General features: G+C 41.3%; 1 long non-coding RNA gene across 2 annotated transcripts in view; it reads right to left on the bottom strand.

The window, feature by feature from the left end:
• The window catches only part of LOC114598669 (uncharacterized), a 60,262-nt gene extending 34,505 nt beyond the window's left edge, over positions 1-25,757 (bottom strand). Inside the window, exons 1-2 of one of the 2 annotated variants that reach the window (XR_003707112.2) lie at positions 25,266-25,757; positions 21,957-22,041 (exon numbers count right to left, since the gene is read on the bottom strand). This is a non-coding gene — a long non-coding RNA (uncharacterized LOC114598669). The remainder of the gene's footprint in view (positions 1-21,956; positions 22,042-25,265) is intronic. The other variant, XR_003707111.2, reaches the window with a different exon arrangement.
• Between the last annotated feature and the right edge of the window lie 508 nt (positions 25,758-26,265).

Here is a 26,265-nt window from a genome sequence, read left to right as displayed (position 1 = left end):
TGTAAGTGAAAAAGCCAAAAATAGAGGCTTTTGCCCCACAGAGCTTGTGGTCTAGATATGAACTTTGCACACGCTAGCAGTCCTAAAATTCACCAAGACACAGGTGGGTGGGTCTTCTATGGATTTTATGTGGAATGTAATACCAGTGTAAGTGATACAAATGTGACTGACCTATGACGGAGCAGTGTGTTGGAGTCCTTATTCATTCTTCTAAATGTCAGCTGAGTTGGTGGCATGGAAGCAAGAATCTAGTGCATAAATTACCTAATAAAGCATGTTACAAAGCACTAAAAGCAGCATGAATTTGCAATACTATCTTTACAAAGTGCTTGAAGAACAATTCTGAGGAATGAGTAATGTCCCATAATTGTCACTACATGAATCCAACTCTTGAGAAAGGATAATGCTGTCCAAATGCGTTTGTTCTTCCCCAGCCCCTTACCTAAAAAAAAGCTACAAATATAAATGTGCAAGTAAGGAATGACGACTGGGCTAATAAACAGGCAGTTAACTGGATAATTATTCTGAAATTATGAAGCTAGGTATTTAATTATGTAATTAAAAACAACAACACTGAATAGCATTCAGAAGAAAGACTATATATTTAAAAGTTATGGGACCTGTGTTCTTGTAACTTACTGTTCGCTTGCAAATATTATTTTTGGCTGCTTGCTAAGTATGTAGTGTAATTAATCTACACAGTACAGTAGAGGATGGGGAATCTTTTTTTGGCTGCATTCCCTCTTTGATAGTCCTCCAAGTGTGAGGCATGCCACCAGTGGGTGTGGCCATTGTGTGCATGACCACACACACATATACATGCATGCAAATACACCCCATGTACTTTCACGTGGACCACAAACCATGCAGGCAAGGTTTGTGCACATTAACATATACAAAACACACTCACTAGACATGGGCGTACATACATATATGCATATGTATGAACACAGATACTCTCTCTCTCTCTCTCTCTCTCTCTCTCTCTCACACACACACACACACACACACACACACACGCCACACACCGGATCAGTTTGGCCGCAGAGGAGGGCAGGAGATCACCAGTGCAAATTACACCCCCCCCTCCTCAAAGTTCTAACAGAGAACATCTAATAGAGAAATCAGGTTCTGGGGCTCAAACCCGTTAACTCCGAGCTGCAAAAGGGGAGATGTAGGAGCACAGCTTCTAATCATGTCTGAAAGTGGGTGATGCTCCTCTGCTGTTCTCTAAGCTTCCTGGAAGTGCCCTGAGAAACACTGCCAAGAAGGATGGAAGTTGATGAGTGCTTGTGCTGATACTGTTTGAGCTGCACTCTGAGCTGCCCAGCACTGCTGCTGTGCTGCAGATGTTACAACTAGTGCCAGGCAATGATGCCCACCCCAGCAGGAATCTTTTTACTTGAAATGCTGCTGCTGATCTTACAAAACAACAACAACCCGTGATAAGGCTGATGGGCAACTCTGGAAGGTCTTGTGGGTTGGTTCCAGTCCATGGGCCATTAGTTCATCACTCCTGCATTGCAAGCAGCAGTACCTCTGACATACCACCTTGAACACATCTGAAAAAAGCTATTGTCTGCAGTCCATTATTCAGTATATTCAATTTCAGCTGGGCTGACATTGCTCCGTGTGTAATCGCCGGCATATTTTTGTGATATTATTTTCATAGCTTGATCCCAGAGTCTTAATTAATTTCCTTACATACCCCTAGGATATATTTTTAATGACTCTCTTCATTCTGGCTAGGGTAAAGGTTAGCTTGTAATTTAGTCACAGTAAACAGATGGGATTTGGGCTGCCTACAATGAAAAGTCTGTAGGAACACGTACAAGAAAGTTAGACAAGCGCCACTTGTGTGAAAATCAAACAAGACGTTTTGCAAAGAGGGACGAAAGGGTCCTGCAAGGTAGAAACTTGTGAATGTGTTTTATAAACAAAACAAAACCTAAGTATCACATTGATACTTCTACTGCTAGTGGGCAACAGTTCCTCTGCCATTTCCTCAGATGAACAGTTTTTCAAGTGGATTACAAGGCTGAGCAGTCAGTTTTTTGAGAGTTGGAGGGTGGTTGACTTGGTGGGCCTGCTGAGATTGGAATTGATTAATGGGTGTTGTGATAAGCAGGGAAACAGATCAGTGGCGGCTTATCCTGCTTTCAGCTGTCACAGCTGTGCCTCTTCACTCTTCTTCTAACCCTATCATGCTCTCCGGCAGCCTTTAAAGTACCTCTTCCCCTCTGGATTCCCCCCCACCCCTCTCAAATCATTTAATCAGATGCCAAGATACCCCAGAAACAGCTGGTTCTTTGGAAATTTGCTGCAGGCTTACATATTTGGTATGGGTAAGAATATTGCTAGTGGCAATTCCTCCCTGCGGAAACAGAGTGAACAGAGGGTGATAGGACCCAGAGGATTAAGTTCTATTGGAGTGGTTTTGTGAAAGGCAGAGGTCCAGAAGACAGGTGTTGATCATCTCTATTGGATCCGATATATAGTGTAATATATGCATATTACTGGGGAAAAAATGCTTAAGTGACTTGCAGCTGAACATGTGAACTGCCTACACTGAAAAAACGGGAGAAATGTTTGGAATAGAAAATATAATGATTTTAAATATAGCTAGATGTAATGTGAAAGTAAGTGGTGCTCAATCTGTGAGGCAGCGTCATAAGGTGAGTGCCAAAGGACAATAGCAAAGGTTATGGTGCAAAGGGAGAATGGCTCAATTCAGCATGATGCTTAATTTTGTTTATAACTGTCCTACTGATGTCAGTAGAGCCACTTGTAAGAACACAGCACTCTTACGTTTCTCCTCACTAAATACCCATTCTGTTGAGTTGGAAAGAACACAAATTCCTGCATTTCCTGCTACCGTTTGCTTTTGGGTGGGCATACTACTGTCCAGTCATGACTACACTGTATCCAACTATTCAGAGCAGACCCAATGAAATTGATAGGTTTAAATTAGTTGTGCTCATTGATTTCCATGGGGGTTGGTAGGGCTTAGTTGGACACAATGCCTGGATTTCTCAATTACTTTCATTTAGCAACAATCACTTCTTTACCAGAGAAGACAACAAAACCAAACCAAACCAAACCAACAACTTCAAAATGAGCCAGGAAGTCCTTCTCCATTGTCTTAATCCAGAGAGGAAAAATTAAGATGATACACACACCATGGAAGACCCAAGACTTCTTGGATCATTTTGAAGCTGTTTTTAGGTCTTCCCTTGGGCATATATGATTCTCCAATCACAGCTCTAACTTCAGCCATTGACTAAAACCCTGGGAGATCATGCTTGCAAAGAAATTTGAACAGCACCTGTGCATTTGGCCTCATAATTTTTGTTCTATATGCGCTAGAGACCTGGTATAGATGAATCTCTTGAACCCATCTGTAAGTGGCCCTGTATAGATGTAAGAAATAAGGCAATCCAAAGAACTGCTTAGGCTTATACAACAGAATGTTTACGATTACTTTTTATTTTGCAGTCTCAGACCTGCCTTCCCTACCCTAATGCCAAATCTCTTCAAGGAACAGGTGAGTTGTGAGCTTGTGAAGGATTTGGAAAGCTTGGTGGAAATTATAACTCCGAAGTATAAACATGAGTAATGAACCACCTCATTTTCAGAGTCATTTGCTCTGAAACTCAGTCATATGCGAGCATATGATGTATCGCAGTTCAATATTATGGTAAATAGCAAAGAGCTTGTAAAATGCAAATTATGGTGAATTTGTATAATTATACTGCATTAGTATTTATTTATTTTTAAACGATTTAAAGTAAGCATGAATCTTCATCACTATCAGCACTTTTCTTAATGGGTGCTTCTCTAAAAAGTCAGGTTGGAATCCAAAGAGCAAGCAACTAGTAAAGTTATCTTTGTCAAAAAGTGCCCCTCTCCCAAAAATACATAACAAACTGCTTTTGAAACTGGTGGGACTGGGATCTTACAAAAGCGGACTGTTCTATTGCATGGTGGGAGATGGAGCGGGTGATGATTTATTCAAAGGGAAGAAACTTAAAAAAGCTCATGCTTCAGGCCAAGCTTCTGGGCACAATAAATTGCTCTTTAGATTCCTGCCCATGAGTTATTCAAAGTTGAGGACATGATCCATCCATAGTTAACCCCTTTGATATTCCATTGATATCAGTGGGAAAGCTAGGCATATCCCTACATTTTTTCCTTCTAAATTAATGGAACTTGATTTCTAGAGCTTCATTTTGCCCATGTCACACCTTAAGATTTTAATCAAATGACACAAACATCTCCCTCACACTCAACCTAATTCAGATTGCGTACAACCTGATGCCCAGTTGTTCACCACATATTTTTGCTGCTGTATAAGGGGCAGTGTCGGAAAATATAAGTGAGTGTGTAAGTGTCTCTGTGTGTATGTATATATTTCAAGGAAGATTGCTTGTTGGCTTTTCCGTAGCGTATGCTAACACTTATATATGACAAACCCTACTTTGGTTATTTGTAGCTCAGCACGACACATTTGATGGAAAACTATTTCTGCATCAAACAAGCGAATAAATCTTTGGCTTTAAAGAAATATAAAAAAGAACATTGCTCTACAAAACATATCTAAGAACCTTTGTATTTCAAAATCAAGCTATTTATTTATTCAACGATACTACCATGTGTCAGCCATGTCTTGTAATGTCTTCTGTCATATAAAAGCAAACAAAGTCATATTACATTAATGACTTGTCTGAGATCATATGACTGACTGGCTATAATTCCATGCCCCTTTGCTATTATAAACATGACCCTGAATCTTAAACAGCATTTGAATAAAAACACCTACACTTTCGACATGGTTAAGAAAGTAAATGAAATTATTTACGATTTTGTTGTTTTGTGTGTGTGTGTTGGAAAATTATCTCATGTTTCCTATGAATGTTGTTGAAAGTGGATAGAAATATATTCTTTTCTTTAACTGATGTACAGCACAATTGGTACACATGTTTATGCTTGAATTTAGTATGCCTTACTTCCAAGTAACTGTGCCTAGGAGTGCAACCTTAGGGTCTGTGGGTTTTTAAAACAACACAAAATCCAGCAAACTCCTTTTTACTAGATTCAAAAGTACTATGAATGTACACACCCTATGAACAGTGGTTCCTCTTCCAAATAGCCTTCAATGTTCCGAAAAGAAAAATTGCCTCTCTCTGGTTCTTGGGTCAAACTGCAGACTCCTGTGTCACTTTCTTCTGCGGTGAGAAAAGCAACATTGCCACACCCTCCAACATTTCTCTGATGAAAATAGGGATGTCCCATTCCACAATGTTAATTTTACTATTTATACCCCACACATCTTACTGGGTTGCCCCAGCCACCCTGGGCAGCTTCCAACATATATAAAAACATAACAAAACATTAAACATAAAAAACCTCCCTATACAGGATTGCCTTCAATGGTTCAGGGACTGGATAATTCCATACCCTCCAACATTTCTCCAGTAAAAATAGGGACATCCTAAGGAAAAGAGGGACATTCCAGGATCAAATCAGAAACTGGGACGGCTTTTCTAAATCAGGGACGTCCCTAGAAAATAGGGACACTTGGAGGGTCTGCATTGCAAGGGGGTGGGATAGAGTAGAGATGATTTTGAGAGGGACTATAGCAAGTATGGGTCAGTTAAAACACCACCCTTCCTCTACACCAGGCATCCCCAACCTTCGGCCCTCCAGATGTTTTGGACTACAATTCCCACCATCCCTGACCACTGGTCCTGTTAGCTACGGATCATGGAAGTTGTAAGCCAAAACGTCTGGAGGGCTGCAGGCTGGGGATGCCTGCTCTACACTATAGGGTCTCCAGTCTCCAATGGCTGCTTCCTATTAGGAAGGAAGTGGGGACTTGGGAGAAGATTGCTTGGAATTCAGTGTAATGTGTAGTTCAGTCCTAAGACATTCAAGAAGTGTTGGGTTTTTTCCTAGCAAGCTTTCTCACTCCCTCTCAAAGCTACATATATATCAACTTAAAGACATGACCTATTTGAGGAGAACATAATAATGCCTGCATCCAGGTTAGCTAAAGTAATACCACAAGCTACCACAGCAAATATTGTGTTTGTTCAAGTGAATAATAGATGTTGCAATTCCAGTATTTAGGTCCTTCGCTAGGAAAACTATTCTTTTATAAGTTCTCACTCATGCAGATTTGTACTTCTTCCACTGTTCCACCCCCCACCACACCCGCTGTTACTGCCCCAAGAGAAAGCGTCCACTTTGGAATAATTTCCTTCAGTGCGAACAGCTTTTATTCTCTTCAACAAGTGTTTATAGGAAAGTGTTGATGCTTATTAATCTGTTTCTTGTCTTACAAGTGTGCTTGTGCATGATTTGTGGCAAAACTGGCATTTCTGATAGCTCTCAATGTATTCTGCATGGTTCTACAAGACGGTTACATTGAACAGATGTGTTTTGGAATTGTTGTTCTTTGTAATTACCCTCATTAAGTGAAAGCGTGTGTCAATCAACTTTATACTTTATACACACCAATCACTTGCAAGAGATTTACATTTTCATTTTCATCTACGCATAATATGTGAAGCATATCCAAAGAGTTGAAGTGTTTTATTAAATTTAATAATTTGGCAAGCATCTACAAATACTGGCAAACAATGATAGTCTCTTGTGATCGGGTTAAAGTAATTCAGAGAGACTTTTTCTTTTAATATGGGTTGCAAATTTTTGCCTGCAAGTACAAAGAGTGTGGAGTGGCTCCTCTGGTTTGCTAAGAGTTGCTGGGAATTGTAACTCTGTAAAGGGCAAACTACAGTGCCCTGAATTCTTTGAAGGAAAATATAGGGCAGGATTCAAGTAACAAGTCCCACCAGTGCAACAGATCTCCTCTCCCTGCATGCCCCCAGCCCCCACTTAAAAGTGGCTCTGGGGGGCCAGGAGAGGGAACGTCATTCCATCTGGCAAGCTGAAAAGCTTTTGCTGAAGGAATGGTTGCCAAAGCACTACACTGAATTCTTCTTATGGTGTGTATGCCGCCTAGAACACACCACTGCTGAATAGGGAAAATGTACATGGTTCCGCACTGCAGCAACACCCAGAATATCCCTATAAAACCATACAACATACGCACATATGCGATCTCTTTCTGAGCCAGATAGTCTGAATTATAGGTACGCTCTGGCATGAGGTATACAGTTAAGTACATAGCAACAATATGCAGCTTCATAATGAATAATGTGGTGTATTGGAGGGAAACCACAGCGAGCGCAGCTGCAGGACATTTTTTCAAGGCAGGGGCAATAACATCATCTGCCTGAACTTTGTGCTCTGGCAAGTGAATGAGGTGATAATAAGGCTTCAAGTTTGTGAAAGAAAGGCGTAGATAGAAGAAGTCACAGAACAAGGAAAATAAGCAGAGGCTAGGTATGTCTTTCCTTTTCTTTGTTGAGGTCCCTACTTCACACTAGCAGTTTCAACAGTAAAATTTATTTACAATATGGTTTGCATTTCTAATTAAAAGCTAAAGGTCACATTTTAGCTAGCTAAGCTCTTTCATTAAGGCTCAGTGTATTTTACAAGTTGAACCTACATAGTCAGAAAAAAGCTCTGAGTAAATTATGCAAAGGATTGTAACCATGTCAAACTCAACATGTACCACTGGGATGTGTGTATATGTGGATGGACAATAAAAGGTGCCTGCATTTTTGCACTCTACTTGGGGGCGTGGCTCATCATGACAGTTCCCACGCTTCAAAATCTGTCGCTCCAGCACTAGTGAGGGATGTTCTGGGTCAGCATTAGTTACAATCACCCTAAAATATAAAAACCCTGGACTTCAGGTTACCCATCTGAATATGGATAGTGAACATAAAGGTAGATGAAGCACTAAAGGCAGGTGTCTATACACTTTTGCAGCTCATCTCAATGTATGGTGCAGATTGGGGGTTGTGGGGTTGGGTTAAACACACCAAATGTGAGTGCATTTGAACCTTAAATAAAGTTCAGAGTATACACTCAATGATGAAACAGCTATGATGCAGCAGATTCATGATATAACCCTTTAAACTTCAAAGCAGCTCCTACCAGCCCTGATTTTGATCAGAACAATAGTGGTGGGGGAAGATTTAATCCTCCTTGAAGCACATTTTCCTGATCTAAATTGCTCCCCAAAGCTGCTATTAGCTAGGTAGTGAATAAAAAATACAAGTACTTGTATTGGCCCTTTATTTTATTCCCCTTGTGGGACTTGTAACAGCTCATTGGTAAGGAAAAGATTGAGGAGGCAAAGGGTTAACTATTAAACACTCTGTGCCCCAGTGCTGCTGCTCAGATCAAAACTGGAGCCTCCTGCAGTGATTTAAAGGCTTTTTAATCTTTTTAAGATCACGGATCTTCAATGTCACATATGTTTATATTTTTCAGTGAAGCAACACATTGCAATGGTTTCTCTTAACCATAAACCTCTTTTAAATTGTTTTGCACTGTCACTTTAATTATGTCTGGCATTGGGAATAAATATGTTATGCACAAATATATGTTGTGGATCTCTGACACCATTTTGTAAAAAACGAAAGAAATGCAGCATGATTAACCCTTTCCCTGAGCTCTGTTCCAGTTGCCCTCCTTCCCCACCAAAAATAATCTGTGGAGTTCAAATAAGAGAGAGAGAGATAAATAATTGGAGGTAGTATTCAATACATTAGAATTGGGTTTATCTATGAAGTTCATGTAATACTAAAACTAGGATGGCTCCTAAGATAAAGCTGAATGTATTGATAAAATTTAAATACATTCAATTTCAAAAAAGGCCAATTCAGGGTCAAAACCAAACATGATATGGAGACTCTGAGTTTGGTCAAAACGGTTGGCACTGAGGAAGAGTATTTAAATTCCCCTCTATTTTTCAAATCTAAATTGTTTCTGAAGCCAATAAGGTCCACAGAGGGTTGTGTCCAATGGGGACCATGTGTAAGTGGAACAGACTTCCATGAGTGGAATGGGATCTTCCCTTCCTCTCCCTCTTCCTTCCTGCAGGTCACCAGGTGCTCCCAAAATTTGTTCTAGAGGGTTGAGTAACACCCTAGAACAGAGCTTTCCAAACTGTGTGTCATGACATGTGTGTTGGCTGCAGGGTGTAGGTGTGTCGCACAAACACTCAACTGTGCTCCTCTTGGAGCTGGAAAGGGGTTAGCTTAACCTCTGGTTTGCTAATAAAACTGAATTACTGTGTCGTGAAATGATGCATGTCTAAAATTTTGTCACCAACATGTAAACTCTGCCCTAGAACATGTATGGGGGTGGGATTGGGGGCACTGCAGGACATACTAGAAAGCCCTGTTGCTTGAGTGGAAGTCTGCTAGTGTAACTTTGGATTCCACCCCAAATTTGTATTGTGGTTGTTTTGTCCCATACCTCTGCACCTTGGGGAAAACATTTAGTTTCAGAAACTGGCATAGCAGTAACTTCCCTCCACTCTGCAAGGTTATTTTTTAAAGTATTAAGAAAAAATGTTGGGCCATGCTATGTCTGTTTTATTCCGTATTTTCCCATTGGACAAGCACTCTTAAATTTGTGGCCATAGCACAGCATGTTTTTTAAATAAACTTGAGTGTATCTCAAGTCATGTTATGTTTTATAAAGTAAAGGGTAAAACGAAAAGGTTTCAGGCTTGAATATGGTACATAAATTACACAGAATATTACACAGAATAATACAAAAAATGATGTATACCGGTGCATATTCGGTGGGAAAATAATTGTATGTGCAGAAAAGAAGAGGTTGGCATTGCAATGGAAATGTAAAACTGAACAGTGTCTGTCATGTGCGGGCAAATGGATGAACCAAAAAGCCAAGCCAATGGGTGCACAAAAATTGTTTACAATATTGTCAAGCAATTCCCAATATTGTTAGCATAGCTAGTATTTCAGTATCAGGGGAAATCTCCCATGAACTATGAATCCAAGACACACAAATACTACCTTCCACCCAGTATTTGACAAGAGAAGCTTGTGTCACCAGGTTCAAAACACTTCTTGCCAAATGATGGGTATAAGGTGGTATTCATGTGTCTGAGCAAACAAATCTTTCCCAATGAAAACAACACTGAAAAGTATACTGGTAATTACTTAGCAGTACTAAAACAACATTGCTATTAGCCCCTTATAGTTCTTCCCCCCATTGCTGAGCAGCAATCCGATTCTAGGTTCCTCCACACCAAGTCCAAAACTCTGTCTGCTAAAGTACACTGGCTCTCTAAAAACAATAATTTGGATTTATATTTCAAATTTCAAGCGCCTAGTACACTTCACAAACATTACCGCAGTTGCAGTCTTTGTGTTCTCAGTCTTTGATTTTGTTCCTTAGATTGCCTATATTGTGAATGTTCCGATAAATTTTAAATATAAAAGATAGATGGAAGAATTAAAGAAGGAAAATATTAATTTCTTCGCCCTCACAAATCGTGTGCCAAATTGAGATGCAGCAAACATATATGCGAATACATCTGGGCCCTTCCACAATAATAGCTCCTATCTTAATTAAGTTTAATACCCATAGCTATTAGCATCTATTCTTTCCTGAACCTCTTTCTTCTTATTCTGTTTCTCCAGTGCAGAGCTGCAGATAAATTCATTTGGAATGTTGCACTTAGATAGAAACAGCTCGAAATATGTACCGGATATATTGTGTTGAGAATTGCAAATATGTTGTAAAAATCAACACAGTGGGACCACTGTCCCCTCCTGGGGTACATATATAATTCCCATTAATGTTAATGAGAATTATGGAAATACAGCCAAAGGAGAATATAGCCCAATATATGTTTTATGTACTGGATATTAACATCTTTGCCAGACGTATATGTGCTCTTGGACATGGTATAGAATATAAAGATGCACAAAGGACTTACCCTGGGCAATGACATTTCTTTTGTTGTGTCTCTGATATGATTCTCCTTGGAGTATAATTAGTTCTTTCTGAAAATCGTTTGTTTTGTTTTGGGGTTTTTTTTGGCAGCATTTTGATGTGTATCAGCACACAATCAACACAAGTCCCCCCCCCCCCACAAAAAAAGTATACTAATAACCAGGGAGCCAAAGGAAAATAAGGTACTATTTTTGTCCCTTGTATGTTAAGCACAAGTCTTAACAAGCATTTTGCCTGTGCTGGAAATCAATTTTTTCCCTCCTCATAAAATAGAACATAACCGTGTTTTGTGTGTCTGTGTTTGCTTATGTGCAACACACTGTAATTATCTCTAAGGATCAATCAAGAACCTGGCTACTGTTTGTAAATTTTAGTTTAGGGAAGATGGTCACTTAGGCAGCTAGATAGTTTTAAGATGCTTTCCACAATTAGAAGGATGCTTCTGTCTGCCTGCTCCCCTTACCTAGCTCCCCTCCCCGCTCAAAGAATAACAGTACTTGACAATAACAGGGCCACAGGAAGAGATGAAATCCTATATTTAGAAAACATATATTTTTAACGTGTACTGTTTAAATGTGTGCACCTCCTCCTGGCTGGAACATCTGTTTCTAACTCGTTGTTCCTCTTGGCTGCTTTTCAATTGGATTTCCTCGAGCAGGTCCAAAGCTTGTCACCTTAGCCAGGGTCTGTTAGCTATCACCACTGGTCCTACATTAAGTAGGAGGTTCAGGGCTAAGCTAATAACTCTTCTGCCTTTCTGACTGATCACAGCATTTCTCGCTGTGGCTACTTATCATGCTAGGCTCCTCAGGGAGGTTATCTTCTTTGTCTATACCTCAGGGTAGAAATTGTCCTCCCCCCCCTTGCCTCCCTCCATCATTCCTAAGGCTGCATATAGAAATATTGAAAGCATTGCTGCTCGTATGAAGCCACTGTCGGATCCTTGTCTGCTGTTTGCGTGCCACTCGAGTCCAAATAGTGCTACCTTTTACATCTAAATTGCTCATGTACCTATTTCCTCCCCCACTTTCCCCTCAATAGCTGCTTATTTCCTGAGGACAGAATATATCCAAAGAAAATGAAGTGGTATAATGCTGACTGTACCTTACATAGGCTTCTGTTTTACTGAACAGTTTATTTTGGAAGGGATAGCATTCCCCCTCCTTTTCTTTTATTTCTTGCATTGTTTTCTTGCTTCCCTTCCATAACTTTAAAACAGAGGTATGGATATTGCACAAATGCAACTATGAAATGTTTATAACACTGATATTTCCACTGCATCATTTGAATCTCACCAAAATCTCTGTCCCTTCAGGTAGTGAAGTGGTTTTTGTTTAGGGTTGCCATATTTCAAGAACTAAAAATCTGTTTAAAAAAAGTTGTTGAGCTTTTTTTGTTAAGAAAATCAACATTTTGCCAATTTTTTGAATTCCCCCCCACAAAGCTTCTTTTGCTGGGAATGTCTGGGAAATTCTAGACAAAAATGTCTTGGACTGGTCCTACACCGAATGTTTCACTGCTAGTACCAGTGTTAATGGGACAAGGGTGGCGCTGTGGGTTAAACCACAGAGCCTAGGAGTTGCCGATCAGGTGGTTGGTGGTTCAAATCCCCGCGATGGGGTGAGCTCCCATTGCTCAGTCCCAGCTCCTGCCAACCTAGCAGTTTAAAAGCACGTCAAAGTGCAAGTAGATAAATAGGTACTGCTCCAGCGGGAAGGTAAACGGCGTTTCTGTGCACTGCTCTGGTTTGCCAGAAGCGGCTTAGTCATGCTGGCCACATGACCCAGAAGCTGTACGCCGGCTCCCTTGGCCAATAAAGCGAGATGAGCACTACAACCCCAGAGTCGGCCACGACTGGACCTAATGGTCAGGGGTCCCTTTACCTTTTACCAGTGTTAAAGACACAGACGCTAATTTCAGGTCAGAGTCTGGCATTTAGGGTAGCAGAAGCAAAGGAGGACAGGGCTGCTGCATGTTTAACAGTTGGAGAGGAGACAAGTGCAGCTCATCATGTGAAGTCTCAACTGCTGACATTTGTGGAAATTAATCCGGACCTCAAGTTCTATGCATGGCTTTCTGCAATGGAAAGCAGGTTTCCATTATCCCAAGCAGATTTCCACTTTCTTCAGAGTAATACATATCCCCTTTCCTCACTGTAAACCCCCTAATTCCTTTCATTCAGCGACATTCACCTACATTTACATTTACAGTACCTATACACTTAAAATGGATACTTCCTCAGGACAGTCTTCTCACATTTTGGTCACTAGTCTGTTTGAGGTCTGCTCCACTACATGCAGTAGTATGTGGTTGTAGAGGAGACCGTAACACTCTGGGCTGTGTGCATATGCCATTTTTTAATGCTGCCCCATGCATACATTGTGAAAGAGAGGCATTGCCAATAGGCTTGAAATCTAAAAGATGCTTGAACAGCTTTTAGAATGTAGTGCATTTGTGTCACATTCTTCATCCCTATCTGAGAATGAAGTGAATAGGAGGTTTTTTAAAATAATGGAAGCAATCCATGTGATATTCCATGGTAATGAAATATATTTGGGCACTTCAATAACGTTTTCTCCAGAAATTGTGAAGACATACAATATAGTTGCCAAGGGGATATTGTCAGAAATAACGTTCCCATCCTAGCTGTAATAGCTAAAAGTGCTTGCCATGTGAATTGGCGCTATTATGGGATGCATTTCTACATGCTCATCCCATGTTCCCATCAGCTACAGGGGAGAGTATGGCATGAAGCCAAACACAGAAATTTGTGAATTCTACCAGATGCCTGGGATACAGATGTGATTTTCTATTGGGAGTCCAGTCACAATAATTTCCTCTTGGTGACCAAGACATGTATTTTGATCTGAGCTCCAGAACCTCAACCTCCTGGTGCCTCAGTTTCATTATCTAAGGGCTCATCTATATTACTAGCTTGTATCTGTTGAATATGAATTTTGGATCTTATGAATGCTCTAACACATGCCCAGATAGCAACTCATCACATCATTTTATATGCCACATCCTGCTGTATTCAGTTATGCCAACTATATATGATGAGAGAGAGAGGGTGGGAGAGAGAAAAGAAACAATGGATTGAATAAGAAAAGAAGACAGAAAGGAAAAGGTATTAATAGCCCAATAATGATATGAAGTTTATTTGAGGAGTGAAGTTAAAACTTAATGGTTCAGAAATAGTGAATCCATTATGTTTTTAATACTCAGGTTATATTAATACCATATAACAACTTTATAGTACCATTAGTACCACTTAATCCTGGGCTCATCTTGGAAATAAACAGTCTATATCTCCCCCCCAGAATTAAATGGCCAAATATATTCGTTAACAAAATAAATATTCCCTTCTATTGCATGGCCGATTGGACATAAACAGTCTTCTATTTGTTTTGCATGGTTCTGTTAGCACATGACTTCTTCAATGATAATAAATTCATTAATATTTTTAAAGGCCATTTCAAGGTGAAAAAAGCTAGAACCTCAGGCATCATGAAGGCCATTTCTCACTCAGTCCCTATTAATGAGAGAGATATGTGAAGACATAAAAATGTGGCATAGTTTGTTAAATAGTCAGTTATAATGTGTATTCATCATTACTTAATCCTGTGTTTGTCGATTAAAATTCATGCTAAATGCATAAAAGGATTGCAACTTTTGGTTTTAAAAATTCTGCTGAGGAAATGAAGGACCAAAGCAGACCCTGAGGGTCATCTGTCCAGCAACTGCACACCTGCAAGGTCAGGAGTGGAGGCTGAAGGAATCTGGAAAGTAAAGGCAGAACCTGGTGCAATCAGACATGGACCAAGAACACTACAGAGGAAAGACCAGCGGATTCTGAAATTTAATGGCTTTGACAGCCCAACATTTAATGATTGCAGCACTAAGATTCTGGTTCCATATTGAAAAGCCTAATGAGTACATACCTCATTTGAAATACACATATAAACACACACACACAAGATGACAATAAGCATTTGATATGTAGCTTTGGAAGGTTAAGTAGAATGTGCCAACATGTTTGCTGTTAACGCGCTTTAATTATTCTAAAGAGTTTCACATTGATGTTGATTTCAATAATTCATTTCTGCCTGCGGGTCATTATAAAATAAATACCTGCCTGGGGAGATAGCCTTTTCAAAGATGATTAATGAGAACTTAGCTTCCCAACATGGTATGAGAATACTGTCACTTACTGCTTTCCTCATCTGTGTAGCGTGGCAACAGCAAGACTGCACTGGCAAACAACAATAAACCTTTTGAAACCTGTTGTTGCAGAAGTTGGTGGTACTAGAACTTTGTTTCAGGCTGTGTTCACACACCCATTTTATGCGTTTCCAGTGCTGGGTATTTAATCCATGTTCACATGTTACTGTCCCAAATGCATATGTATTTTGTTTTTTGTTATAAGATACATCTGTCTGGTGTGTGATTGTAGTTCTTAAGCTTTTGCATAAGATAAAGACACTCCCACCCCATCACTGCCCCTGTTGTACGCACAAACAGAAGAGAATTGAAACCATGCCGACGTGAACAGCTGGGGAGAAAGAGCTGAGAAACGCACCAAAAATTCAAAAATGTGTAGTATGCTGTAAGAATGGAAGACAAAAGATGAATTGGTCAAATCAGCAATGATACAATGGGCAAAAGATGTGAGGCACAATATTGAGATGGCAGCATGGGAAAAGTTGTGGAAAATAGATATGAAATTTACTGCTTGGCGCTGTGGGTTAAACCACAGAGCCTAGGACTTGCTGATCAGAAGGTCGGTGGTTTGAATCCCCGGGACGGGGTGAGCTCCCGTTGCTCAGTCCCTGCTCTTGCCAACCTAGCAGTTCGAAAGCACATCAAAGTGCAAGTAGATAAATAGGTACCGCTCCGGTGGGAAGGTAAACGGCGTTCCCATGCGCTGCTCTGGTTCACCAGAAGCGGCTTAGTCATGCTGGCCACATGACCTGGAAGCTGTACACCGGCTCCCTCGGCCAGTAAAGCAAGATGAGCGCCACGACCCCAGAGTAGGCCAATGGTCAGGGGTCCCTTTACCTTTATGCAATGAAGAAAAATTATATGAAAATGATACATAGATGGTATTTCACACAAAATAAATTAGCCACAATGTATAAAACAGTGTCGCAGTGTCGTACGCAGTGTCACCCGCGTCCCTACGCAGTGTCACCCGCGTCCCTACGCAGTGTCGTAGGGACGCGGGTGGCGCTGTGGGTAAAAGCCTCAGCGCCTAGGGCTTGCCGATCGAAAGGTCGGCAGTTCGAATCCCCGCGGCGGGGTGCGCTCCCGCTGCTCGGTCCCAGCGCCTGCCAACCTAGCAGTTCGAAAGCACCCCCAGGTGCAAGTAGATAAATAGGGACCGCTTACTGGCGGGAAGGTAAACGGCGTTTCCGTGTGCTGCGCTGGCTCGCCAGATGCAGCTTGTCACGCTGGCCACGTGACCCGGAAGTGTCTCCGGACAGCGCTGGCCCCCGGCCTCTTGAGTGAGATGGGCGCACAACCCCAGAGTCTGTCAAGACTGGCCCGTACGGGCAGGGGTACCTTTACCTTTACCTTTATAAAACAGTGTCAAACAAAGGTTGGAAATGTAAACAGACAGAAGGGTCCTTTTTCATATGTGATGGACTTGTAGAAAGGTATCAGGCTTCTGGGAAATGATACATAATGAATTTAAAAAGATGTGTAAAAAAGCCATTCCCAGGAGGCCTGAAGCATTTCTTCCGGGGATTATAGGGACAGAGGTTCCAAAAGAGATGGTTATTTGTTTGTGTATGCTACTATTGCAGCCACAATCCTGTCTGTGCAGGGTGAAAAGAAGTCCCAATGAAAGAAGATTGGATTTTAAAGTAAATGGACTATGCAGAGATGGCAAAATTGACAGCAGAAAAAGAAATGAGAACTTTGTTGAAGAGTGAAGGTTCTTTTTGGACTATTTAAGGAAAAAATTAGTCAGATGAAATTGTGAGCAGGCAAGGGAAGGAGAATAAATAAATGATTGTAATATAAGTTGTAACACAATAGAAAATATATGGCAGTTATGGCAGAGGATAACGGAATACAACATCATGGAAGGATGGGAAGTCAATATGTAATAAATCGTAATATTTAAAATAAATTGAATAATGCTAAATTTCATGTAAAAAACTAATACACACACACATATGAAATGCACAAAAAAACAACAACACACACACAACTTCACTGTGCTCCAAGGCAGTAATGAAAACACACCCTTAGTATGCAGTCCCTTAAACCAGTGATGGTCAATTTTTTTCAGCCAGCTGCGGGGCTAGCTTCCTCCAAGCTTAGCTACTTGAGAATCAAACTCCTTCAGAGGCCACTGTGATAACATAAAATGCCAGCCAGGCCCAAACTCTGTTCTGGCTGGTGTCATTTCTGGGTGAAGTTACTTAAGGACTGGCACTGGCCAGGCCAGCAGTTTCTAACTGGGCACTGCCAAGGGGGGAAACAATAAAGGGTGGATTGTGACAAATCAGAAGAGTTGGTTGCAGTTTGTGGGTTGACCATGCCTGCCTAAAACTATTTGAGATCTGCAGTTAAGGAGGGTTTTGCTTGCCCTCCTCCCTAACTTTGGTATTTGCTGAACTTCCACTTGTGCTATACTTTAATTAGCCATTTTGTAAACTGAAATGTAAGCACCATATGAGAGGACTGAATGTGACAGAGGAGTGATTTGTATTGTAGGAGACCGGGAGCTTTCCAATGAACCGTGTAAAAACAGTTCATTAAAATGTTTATGTGCTTGGCTACTTAATGCCAAGAAAGCTTTATTGCTGTCTTATAAAACCCTGGCAACTTTTGGGCAGAAGTCACGTGTGTACATAGGAAATAAATTAGAAATTTATGTAATCCCAGTTATGAGTCTCTACAAAAAGGAATGAGAACATCTTCAGAAGTGGGGAACAGCTGCAGAGCATCACCTTTTCATGTAGGATCCCAGGTTCAATATCTGGTAGGGCTTGGAGAATTCCCAGTCTGAAATCGTAGAGAGATGCTGCCAGTCATTGTAGACAATGCTTAGCTACATGGACCAATGGTCTGATTCAGTATGAGAAAACTTCCTAGGTTGGTATTACAATTATTGTAGCAATTGCTACTTTTGATAATTTATGTAGTGCTTTTTGTCTCAAATCTTCCCAAAGTGGTAAACAGAATATTTAATCAAAAAGCACAGTACAGTACAATAAAATACAAAAAATCAATCAGCAAATTAAACAAACTTTGACTTCAAAATATACGACTTCAAAATCACAATGTTGAAGAGCCTTCCCATGATGGAAGATTAATGGGTGCTCTCACAAACCCTATATACCACACACTTAGGGGCTAGAAACCTGAGCAAACTATGATTACCCCAGTTAGAAGAATTAAGGGTTATTGTTGCTATATCAAACCAAAATGCAACTGAATATGGAATTTTCAGACTGTTGTATTAGGAAACCAGAATTGGTTTCAGATTTTTATGGACCTTACCCAGGCAAATGATCTGCCCTGTTCCAGAGTGGCTGTACCAAAGTCTAATTTACACAATAACTCTATGCATGTGTTTGCTTCCCACAAACCTTGAACAGTTACCATTGCATGGTGCACTTCCTGGCATCACCATTGATGCTGTCACATCCCCCCACATGTTAGGAGCTAAACCTCTGAAGCAGGAATGATTCTGATTTGGAACACCAGAAGATCAGGGCTCTAAAGCTCACAGGGTTCTAAAGCAGCTGCCTGCCATATGCAGCAAAACAAGTGACAGGGAATTCCTGCTCTTTTCCTAATACCCCAATACACATCTTTTTTTTTAAATATAAAAACATACTTAACAGAGCAGCAGACAGCAGCAGATTTTCCTCCAGTACTCCACACACATAATGCCCGCAGGAAGCAAAGCAAAGAGGAGGCAAACAAGCCCTTGTACTTCTTGTTCCCTTCCCTTTTCGATAAGCGCTTCCATGGGCAGCAGAGCAAAAGAGAAGGCAAACAGGCACAACACTTCTTGGCTCCCCCCATCTTTTCAAAAAGATCTTCCATGGGCAGCCAGAGCAGAGCAGGTGAAATGTCTTTGGCATTTCCCTCAACCCACAACATCCTCCCAAAACCCAAAGTAGAGGCAAGAATCCTGCCTCTCCTCTCCACTCTTATCTCCGAAAGGAGAGGGGGAGTTCACATCATAGGCAACTGGAGTTGGAAGTGGATGGGCCTTTCCGTTTCCAACAGCAGCTCTGCACTTTAAAGTCAGAATAAGTGTTATACTTGTCACTCAGCTTGTGTTGGTCAGGAACTCCTCCAACTTAGAAGGTAGTCTGCACATTATGCTTTATAACTTTCTTTCTAGAAGGGCTAGAGACCTAGTTTAAAAAGTTAAGTAAAGAACAGGAAGTCCAGAGTCTGGCACCCCTGTTCTGGCATGCCAATGAAGCTTTTCATGGCTCCCATGCTCTAAACGGACCAGCCTCCACCAACTTTAATTGGAGAGTAGGATAAACAAAGAGTGGAAACCACGCAAAAAACTAAAATGCTAGATTTCAACAATGGCAATTCATCATTTGTAGTCATGTTTCAAAAGTATCCTCTCAGTTAACAAAGTATACTAATAACACAGGGGGCCCTCAAGAACATGGGAGCCCTAAATCTGTACATAATTATCTGTATAAATCCACCACTGAGGCTGAATGCAAGTGTGGAAACGCTTTGTGTCTATCTTCTCCAGTTTTCAGCCAGATTGGCTGTTATGGAGGCACAGCTGCTTCACAACTGTACATTACACTGTGTCTTCGTCCAAAAGAAAATAAGTCCAGGAGTCAGAACAGAGTACAGCACAGAAGGCAATTGTTGCCCAAGTGAAGTTCATCCTCAACAAAAGCGCTTTATAGCTCCTCCTGTTAAAGAAATGCAGTGGACAAGTTGGCTGGCTGGAAACAGATCCACTGCCCAGGTAGATGTTGAAAACTACAGCCCTGGTGGCTCACACCACGCAGGGCAACTAAGGGTTTTAGGACTGGTAGTTCACAGTACCATGTCATAGTTTGACTCATGCATCCAGACATTTTCCAAGACAGGATATTTAGGCATTAACTGCTTATTATTCAAGAGTTAGGATGATATGGTTTCACAAACCTACCAGCCAACTAGGCACTCAAATATAAAATAATAAAAGAGTAAACTTTACATATTCAAGAAACGTGTATGGTGGCTAATAGCACCATAGAGCGGTCATCACTTTACAACGTACAGAGGGTGTTCCAATAAGGAACTAGAGAGGTTTCCTAAGGCACATTTTGATGCTGAAGAGTTTACTTCCTGTAATCTCCTGCCACCAAGAGAGTGGTGGTGGCTAACTTCTAGCCACAGTTTCAAAAGAACATGAAATAAAGGGAGCTTTAAAAGTGCCTGTTGCCAGACCAAGCATCAAGTTTCTAAATGACCACTCTCTTCTCATCCTCCTTGAATGAACATGGACCATCAATTTCCTCAGAGGGTGAAGGGAATGTAAAGCAGTGGTTTAGCATCCTATACATTATCTTGCTTTTATGGTTACAAATAGAGCACTTATGTGCATTGACCCATGTCTCATACCAGTTATCGGTAGCCAGATTCAGGTCATTGTTCCAACAGTGTATTAGGGCCTTAAAATGAAATCTGGTCTCAAATTTATCTAATGCAATTACATTATTTGGACAATTTTGTCGTTATTGGTTGTTGTAGTGGCATACACTGTGGCAGGGGATGAAAATATTGGGACAGAATGCCATGTGCATTAAATTCAAATCCACCTTGCATTACGGTCCAATAATTGTTTGTTGTTATTTAATTAATATTCATCGTTTTTGCTTGCAAACTTTAAGACTTTTTAAAGAGGGGAGGGGGGGAATCAGTTTTTACCCTCTCTGGGTTTCCCCAAAGCCCTCTCAGCTATAATTGCAAACTTAAAACGGCCCATGGTCCTGCAGCATATCAACTTGATGTCTATAATTGACCAGCAAACATTTTTTACAGCCTGCTAAATGGTGAGACTAAAATATAATATATATAATGTTGATTAAAGTACTTTTGTACAAAGGGGGTCAGAGACATTAGGAAGTTAAAAGAGAGTGCGAGCTCTGGTGTTGCACTTTTAACCTATGTGCTTTGCTGAATTTCCATAATTGATCCCACATGCTGGCTTTTTAAGCATTTCTTGTCAAATTTCAAACTGCAAAAATCAAATTTATTTAGAAAGGAGCACACTTTTAGGCTGGGACACTAGACAGAATGCCCAGCAATGCAGATTGCTGGTATTATAATAGCAATGATTGCGAAGAGTTGCAATTTAAAGGGCCACAGTAGCTTATAATTGCCTGACCCGATATCAGATCTTTAGGTGTAAAAAGAAAAAAAGCTGGAGGGGAAGGAAAAAAACACCCAGGTTAACAGTAAATCTGAAATGGATTAGAATGGACCCCCAAATGATAATTGCTACATAATTTTGTTTAGGTTGTAATTTGTGGTGTTATTTTTATGGCTGACATGAGACATAATATGTTTTCAGGGTTTTGCAATTGCCAGCCGACAAATGGAATCTGTCACAAAGTATTTGCAGCTTCCCCCTTGTGAAGGTTATAATGCTCGTGAAGCACAAGTGCATACTGCAAATTATTTAGTGTAGAGATCCATGAAATATTTCCCTAACAAGGTAATAATAACTAGGGTCATACATAGTATAATAAGCCCCGTTCATGCTTATTGTCATTATCCAACAGCAGCAGATACATTCCACAATATTTCTTACTTGTACCTCTTGCATTCTGCAACATAAGCGTTGCTGAGATGTGCTGGAACTGATGCAATCCTTGGGAATAATCCAGAATTAATATTTTGACACTGGCATCAGTGAGATAGAGATTGCCTGAAGTGATTAAGAGGTGCTGGGGCCCATACCTCTTGAGAAGAAAACCCAGCCCACAAATACTGGATGGGTGCTCTGCATATGCTCAGAAGGATACTGTCATCCACAACATCAGAGGCTCGCTTACCTTTTGTTCATCTTCTAACGTGATATATGCCATCATCTGCCAGCGATGCCTTTCTGCATTCTACATATGACAAACAGGCCAATCTCTGCACAAAATAATAAAAAGACAAAATTGAAAAAAACAATGGAAGAACACATCAGCCACTCAGACCTTAAGGTGGCCATGCTGGAAGAGAAGAACTTCAGAGGGAAAATGCAATACAAAAATGCTCAATTACAAACATCAGGTGGTTCAGGGCAATCACCTGTGGATTGAATTGACACCTTGGATTGTTTTATAATCACATTACATGTTGTTAATTGGCTTACCAAGTCAGTTTGCCAGTATAGCTGCTTTTTAAATTTCCCACAATGCCCCAAGCAAGGCTATATCATGGCCACAGTGAGAAATTAAAATGGCAACAAGTCTCAGACGTCTGGCACACTGCTGCAGTTGGCATCAGGTAAGCCTGCTGGGAGCACACCAGGGTACAGCAAAGCCCTCTACAACAAACTGAGAGTTGCAGACCCTTCAAGTGTCGCTATTTTCCAAGGACATCCTTGATTTAGAGAAGCTGTCCCAGTTTCCTATTCTGTGTGGAATGTCCCACTTTTCCTTAGGATGTCTTTATTTTCATTGGAGAAATGTTGGAGGGTATGGAGTTATCCGACCCCTGAGCCGCCTGAAGGCAATCCTGTACTGTATAGGGTAGTTTTTTTTTAAAAAAAAAGTTTAATGTTTAATTATATTTTTAATATATGTTAGAAGCTGCCCAGAGTGCCTGGGGCAACCCAGTAAGGTGTGCGTGGTATAAATAGTAAAATTATTATTATGGATTGGGGTGTCCCTATTTTCATCAGAGAAAAGTTGGAGGATAGGGAGCTGGGTCTGCTGCAGTGAGAGGAAAAACTGCAACTAGCAGGATTCACTGTTACTAAACCTAGAAACTGCTTCCTTTAGCTATCCTACCATTTGTCAAACAGGGGACAAATGAGGCAGAATAGAGGGGAGATCAGGATTGTGCCTTTTTTTTGCCAAACAGCGGTCTGTATTTTGTGTGCATCCCAGTGCGCGTAGGCCTCTGTGCAGAAGTATTTAACAATGGGCCTATATCAGGGATATAGCCTGACTCCCATTCAGCCTAATTGCTTGCCAAGAACTAATGCAATTTAATCATTTTGAACATATTGGCCTATCTATGTTTATGAGACAGCAAGAAAAGAGAGAGAGATTTGCTTTATGTTCTGGTTGATAAAAATACGTGAGCGTCTGTGGGAATTAAAGGAGGAGTGGAAATCTTTACCTTCCCAAGTGAAAGATGTGGAAGGGAGTAAGAGAAGAGATCAAGGTGAAAACTGGGAGGAAGGATGCCTCAAAGTGAGAGGTGTGATTGCCAGGCCATGTATGTAAGTTAACTGTGGAGAATCCCACGTTGCCTTTGTAGAATGGAGATCTATTTGGCCTCATATATTTCTATAGAGAGCATAAAATAGTTTTTATTTCTATCTTAGACTTCAGGCTCCTGACACTTTTCAGCTGTTGGGTTAGGTCAATTTATTTGTTGGGTCAATTTATTTGTATTGTTTTATTCAGAGCTGATTTTCTTTATTATACATTCACTTAAGTGAAATTGGTCCTATTTTTCTTATATTGGTTGCTGTTCATTTTATACATTGTGAGCTGCCTTTGGGACACCATCTTGTGGGAAAGTGGGATACAAATAAATGGGTAATGACAAGATTTTGATGGTGCTATTATTCAGCGATCCACTGCCCCAATTAGCCACCTCACAACAAAATTTCTGTTTATGAGCCTATATATTTTCCTGAGCTCCTCCCCCACTAAACACAGGGTGGTATCTGACTTAAGTTATAGAGTAAACCCATTGAAATTAATGGATTTAAGTTAGTGATCATTACTAGCATTCGGTCTTCTGTATGTCTGAGGCCCCATCTGCACTGCACACCGAAAGCAGCATCATATCACTGTGAACTGTCATTTCTGGGAACTGTAGTTTGTTAAGTGTGTTGAGAATTACCAAAAGACCCCTATTCCCCTCACAGAGCGACAATTACCAGAGTTTTCCTGAGGAAAGAGGCCGTTAAACCACTCTGAGAATTAAAGCTTCATGAGGGGAACAGGGGGTCTTCTAACAACTCTCTTAGCACCCTGTACAGACTACGGTTCCCAGGATTCTTTTGACTGAAGCCATGACTGGTTTAAAGTGTTGGGACACTGCTTTAAATGAATAGCGCAGAGTTGGATATTAGCTGCTCGTTTTGAGTATAGGGTTTATGCCTCCTGACCAGCCTGCAGGGCCCAGCCAATACGTTCTGCCGCCTGAGGCAAAGGACAAGATGGTGCCCCTCACCCTACTTCCACCTACAGAAGCGGACTGGACCGGTAGTTAAATCTGACTTCAGTACTAGAAACAGAACACTGTTCAACCATATTTGAAGGCAAAAGGTTAGCTGGGGACTCAAGACACGACTCTGTTCTCTCAACACTTTAGTCTGCTTCTTGAGGCCTGACTCTACCTAATAGTAGGGCCGGGCAGGGACGCGGACTTATAAAAAATATTGGGGGGGCCCGGGAAAGCTCATGAATAATAAATAAGCTCATGAATAATAAATAAGCTCATGAATATGCAAATAAAGTGGCGCCGCCTCCTCGTGAGCGAATAGGGGAGAGCGTGCTGCGCCTAGCCCCATGGAGTCGGCGCCTATGAGAGAGCCAGAGAGAGAGAGAGAGAGAGAGAGCCCGAGAGAGAGCGAGAGAGAGAGAGAGCGCAGCCAATCCCCCTTCACCGCCTGCCCCCCCCGCCAGCCCCCTCTCCCCTCCTCCCTAGGCGGCAGCTCCGCCATGACCACAAACGGCGGCGGCAGCAGCAGCAGCCGCGCGCGGCCCGGGCTCCCCTCGCCGGCCGCGGGAGCCAAGGCGCGCGATAATTTGCTTAAATTATGTCAGCGGCGCCCGGCAGAGCAGCCCTCTCGGCCACGGCAGCCCGGCTCTCCCAGCCCCCGGGGGCCGCCCTCCTCCCTCGCGCAACCGCAGCGTTCCCGCCCGGGGAGGCGGCGCCCCCAGGAGAGGCGGCAGCAGCAGCCGCGCGCGGCCCGGGCTCCCCTCGCCGGCCGCGGGAGCCAAGGCGCGCGATAATTTTTTTAATTATTGGGGGGGCCGAGCCCCCCCAATAAAATTTTTGAGGGGGCTCGGGCCCCCTCAGGCCCCATGGGGTCGGCGCCTATGGGGCCGGGTCTACCAGACTTCCCTCACCGACCCTCCTTACTTCACTTCCGTGTCTTTTCTGCCTCTTATTCTCCAGCCACCTACCTTAAATATTCCTCTTTCACAGTCAGTTCTGTTCTCAGCATATTTATTTCCTTCAGCCTCATTGTCTCTGCCCGCTTTCAGGACATTTCTCCCCCAGTTTTTCCCATTTTCCCAGACTGCCTCTGCATGAAGTTTTGATCCCACCCAAACTGACAACATTCTTTTCTCTCACAAAAGCCGAACTGCAAACTCTTAAAGGTCTTGGAGCAAGGCAATTGAATCAGCTCAGCTAATCAGAGCCTGAGTCTGTAGGAGAACAATACAATATAGATACCAAAAGTGGTGGCTGCTGTGCAGCAGCAGTGATGTTTATCTCTCTCTTACTGGAAGGAAATGACTAAAGGTGACCCCTTTGTTTATGCATCTGTAGGCATGGGAAGGAACCATGCATAAAGTTTGGCATGGTAAAGATATCTTCAAATCCACCCTAACACCACATTCACAAAGGGATGATGGACAACAAGAAACACTAGACTAGAAATGTGAAAATTTGACAATGATATTGCACAAACATTGCATAAATGATTAAAGAACCCTCAGGAAGGCTGATTGTATATATTGTTTTTTCTGTTCATTTTACTTAAAAACTGTCTTTTTGTAAAAACAATTATTTTTCCTTATATGGAGTTTATTGTGAGCTGCCTTGAACCTGTTGTGGTCGGAAAGAAATAATGAATAATCGTAAAACCTATGAATAAAATTAAAATTATAATAATACATATAGAGAGAGAAGCAGGTTTGTTTTAATTTCGGCAGATATTTCTGTAAATAGTAAATAAAAAATAAAATAGATATAATCTAGTGGCAGTTATTTCTTATTTTTTATAACAGCAACAATAAATAATTAAATTTATTAAGCACCTAAAACCAAGTGGGTGGTGTAAAAAATACTTGAATTATTTTGAATTTTAAATAAATTGATTTTTAAGGCCTGAGTAGCTTTTCACGATTTATCTTATATTGTTTTGCCAGTTATGCTTATTGAAAATTAGTTATGATT

This window comes from Podarcis muralis, chromosome 5 (genome assembly GCF_964188315.1).
Source record: "Podarcis muralis chromosome 5, rPodMur119.hap1.1, whole genome shotgun sequence".
Lineage (NCBI taxonomy): Eukaryota > Metazoa > Chordata > Lepidosauria > Squamata > Lacertidae > Podarcis > Podarcis muralis.
The sequence above is the reverse complement of the archived record's forward strand: the minus strand, read 5'-3'. Positions and strand labels throughout refer to the sequence as shown.